A 4355-nucleotide genomic window follows, 5' to 3' on the forward strand; every position below is an offset into this window, starting at 1 on the left:
CATGAGCTGCCATGCATGGCTGTGATGGTCCCAATGAGACCAGCAGCTGAGGACAGGTCTGCTCTTGGAGTCAAGCAGCCGGGGCCAGGCTACCTCTGTCGCTTCCAATCACAGCAGCTGGAGTAAACTGCGGGACTTGTCAGGGCCTCAGTTCCCTCATCTGCAGGATGGGCCTGATAACACCCGCGCCGTGGGTTTCATAGGCTTGTGTGAGGAGGAGTTGCGGCCAAGGACACTCTGAAGACGGAGAAGTGACTTTTTGTGTTGTAATAACGAGAATGGCCATTCTCTGTGACTCACGGCTGTCTTCCCGGCACTTTGGGAGGCCGAGGTGGGAGGATCGCTTGAGCCTAGAAGTTTGAGACTCGTCTGGGCAATGTAGCATGACCTTGTCTCTGTTTTTTTTTTTAATAGCCAGGTTTGGTGGCTCAGCCTGTCATCCCCACACTTTGGGAGGCTAAGACGAGGGGATTGCCTGAGCCCATGGGTTCGAGACCAGCCCTGGCCACTTGGCGAGACCTCATCTCTACAATAAATAAAAGAACACTAGCCAGGCATGGTTGCCTGCGCCTGTAGTTCCGGCTACTTGGAAGTCCGAGGCAGAAGGATCAGCAGAGCCCAGCAGGTGACACTGGGGTGACTGTGCGTGTGTCACTGCACTCCAGCCTGGGCAACAGAGTGAGACTCCAACTCAAAAAAAAAAAAAAAGTCAAAATATTAGCTGGGTTTGGTGGTGCACACCTATAGCCCCAGATACTCAGGAAGCTGGGGCGGGAGGATGGCCTGAGCCCAGGAAGTGGAGGCCACAGTGAGCTGTGAGCCTGCCACTGCTCTCCAGCCTGGTTGACAGAGGGAGAATCTGACTCAAAAAAAAACTACGTACAATGGACTCCACACACGAGCAAATTCAAGACAAGTGCCGCTTGCTGTGAAGACCCGCACTCCTGTAGACACAGCGCAGTGCGCGGGTGCTGCCGTCTAAACGGGTCAGGCTGGGGGAAGGGAGGGTGGGGCCGTGTCCCGGTCCCCTCCCTTGCACTCCATGGGCTCCACATGGGCTCCATGCCAACTCCACGGGGGAGTTCCCGGCCCGGTGGCCTCGGTCCCGTCTGTCCCCGGGAGACGGGCTGTGTGACCCAGGGCAAGCGGGCTCACGTCTCTGACCTCAGTTCCCTCATCTGGAAAATGGGGCCACCCGCGGGGTTACGAGAAGACGTCCTTCAAAGTAAACTGCGGGACTTGTCAGGGCCTCAGTTCCCGCATCTGCAGGACGGGCCTAACACACCGGCGCCGTGTGTTTCATGGGCTTGTGTGAGAAGGAGAGTGGGCCAAGGACACTTTGAAGACAGAGAAGGAATTTTTGTGTTGAAATAATGAAAATGGCCAGGTGATCCTCTCGCCTCCGCCTCTCAAAGTGCTGGAATGACTAGCGTGAGCCACCGCACCCAGCCTAATTTTTTTTTTTTGAGTCGGAGTCTCACTCTGTCGCCCAGGCTGGAGGGCAGTGGCCGCTCCCGGCCACCGCAGCCTCGACCTGTGGGCTCCAGCGAGTCTTCCGCCTCAGCCTTCCGAGTAGCTGGAACTACAGGCACACGCTACCACGCCTGGCTAATTTTTTGATTTATTGTAGTGATGAGGTTTTGCCAAGTTGCCCAGGCGGGTCTCGAACCCCCGGGCTCAGGCCATCCACTCACCTCAGCCTCCCAAGGTGCAGGATTATAGGCTGAGCCACCAAGCCCAGCTACTTTTTTTATTTTTGTAGAGACGAGGTCTCACTGTGTTTCCCAGTCTGGTCTCGAACTCCTGGGCTCCAGCCACCCTCCCCCGTCCCCGCCGACCCTGAGCCCCGGGGCCGTCGAAACCCCTGAATGTGAGGCCGCAGAATCGGTGTTGTGCAAGCTTCCCGGGTGGAGCGGTGACCGTCCAGCCGAGCACCCTGTGGACACTGGACAAGACGTGAGCTTCCCTGGGGCGGAGCCTGCCACGGCCGAGTGTGCCACTGAGTCTGCTGGGGGAGGGGAGGGGCTGGGGAGGGGGCAGACGGGAGAGACTGGAAAGGCTGGCTCCAGCTCCCGGGCTGGCCCCTTCGAAAGCAGCCCACCACGGTGACCTTGCCCTCCCCCCAGCTGAGGCCGGTCACCCCCAGATGAGCAGTTCCAGCTGTCCCAGGGACCCACCTGGGAGGGGGGTCCCAGCCCCACCCGCCCCGGGCTTTGCCACCCCCATGGTGCTGGGACCCTCTGGGACCCTGTGGCCTGCATGGCTTCCCTGGCGGGGTTGTTTTTGAGGCTGGGCCGCAAAGACGCTCTGGCCGCCCCAGGAGGATTTATGGCTTGAGGAGGGTCAGACGCCGGGACTCCCATGGACGCCATGCCCGCAGTGCGCTGGGGTGGGTGCCCCGGCATGCAGGGGTCACCCGGCCAGCGGCCTGGGGAGTCTCGAAGCCCGTGGCCTCTCTGCCAGCCCCCCCGCCCGGTCTCCACCTCCCCCCGGCCCCCCAGAGCTGGTTCTCAAACCTCCAGCAGCACAGATGAGAACAACTTCTCCTGGGCTCGATGCTTATCGGGGAGACAGTTTCTCAGACCCAGGTGGCCTTGTGGGTCACAACCTTTTCCTTCTTTGTTCCACATCCAGGCTTTGTTCTGGAGAGACAGAGACGTTTCAGATGTGTGCCCTGGCTGGGTGAACACTCTCTATTTTTTTTTTAAAGGCAGGGCCTCACTCTATCAGTCTGGCAGGGGGGCAGGGGCATGATGATGGCTCACCACAGCCTCTGCCTCCTGGGCTCAGGCGATCCTTCTGCCTCAGCCTCCCGAATAGCTGGGATGACAGGCGCATGCCACCACAACCAGCTAATTTTTTTTTTTTTAGAGATGAGGTCTCACTATGTTTCCCAGGCTGGTCTTGAACTTTGAACTCCTGGGCTCAAGCCATCCTCCCACCTCGGCCTCTTAAAGTCCTGGATGACAGGCACGTGTCACCACAACCAGCTAAGATTTTTTATTTTTATTGATTTATTTATGTTATTTACTTTTTTTTTTTAAGAGTCTCACTCTGTTGCCCAGGCTGGAGTGCAGTGGCACACACACGGCTGCCGCAGCCTCCACCTGCTGGGCTCAGGCAATCCTTCCGCCTCAGCCTCCCAAGTAGCTGGATTTAAAAGCACACACCACCACACCTGGCTAATTTTTTGATTTATTGTAGAGATAAGCTCTCGCCATGTTGCTCAGGCTGGTCTCGAACCCCTGAGCTCAGGCAATCCTCTCACCTCCACTTCTCAAAGGGCTGGATGACAAGCGTGAGCCACCGCACCTGGCCTAATTTTTTTTTATTTTTGTAGAGATGAGGCCTCACTTTGTTTCCCAGGCTGGTCTCGAACTCCTGGGCTCAAGCCATTCTCCCGCCTCAGCCTCCCAAAGTGCTGGGATGACAGGTGTGAGCCACCGCGCCTGGCTGAGGTGAACCTTAAAGCTGCCCATAGGATCAGACAGAGACCGCTCCCTCTTCCCTTTGCTGTGGAAAGTGCTTTCTTCTCCCCCTTTCCTCATTGCTATCTGTTCATGGACCTGATGCTGGTTGCCTCGGTCACGCCTCAGAATGACTGGGGAGGAGAAAGTCATTTACACTTTAGTATGAATTAGATGGGGGTTGTCTTGTCTCAGACTATTCGCTAAGTCTTACTGGCAAGTGAAACTCTCAGGGCTGCATTGCAGATGTCTGGGGTAGCTGATGAGAATGGGGGGAGGGCTGGGGGAGGCTGATTTTGAGGGGACTCGGGTGCCCAGGCTAGCTGATAACCCCGAGGCCCAAGTTAGTTTGCCCACAGCTCATGCTCCAGGACAAAATGATGTGAGGGTGATGTGGAGTCTGGCCAGGAGCAGGGAATGGAGGTCACGGGGCTGCCTGGCCGGGCCAGGAGGGGTGCAGGGTGCTGTCTAAGCCGGCTGCCTGCGTTTTGTCTTGTGAAGGAGTGATTCTGTGCAATCCGAGCCTAGATGCAGGGCCGGCTTCCTGGAGTAGGGATCCTTGAGCCATACAGGGCGGTCGCAGGTCTCCTGGGCCTCCCGCGGGGGTGGTGAGGTCTCCGTCACGGGGCCGGGGTCTCCAGGCTCAGCCGTCATCAGGGAGGCCCTGCCCACGGCCTGGGTGGTGCCGGATGGGATACATGGGGGTCTTGGCTGGAAGCAGATGTGGACTCCATCTCCGGCCCGCTGCACCCCCGGCCCAGCCACCCATCTGCAGGGCGCCCTGGCTGCCACCGTCCCACGGGTGCCTCCCTGCTCCTCTTCCTGGCAGAGGATCCCGTGCCCGCCGGGCCTGAAGGCCCACCAGGCCTGGCCCCGCCCCTTTTCCCC

Source organism: Carlito syrichta, unplaced genomic scaffold (genome assembly GCF_000164805.1).
Source record: "Carlito syrichta isolate Samal-C Ts95f unplaced genomic scaffold, Tarsius_syrichta-2.0.1 Scaffold304505, whole genome shotgun sequence".
In the NCBI taxonomy this organism is placed as follows: domain Eukaryota; kingdom Metazoa; phylum Chordata; class Mammalia; order Primates; family Tarsiidae; genus Carlito; species Carlito syrichta.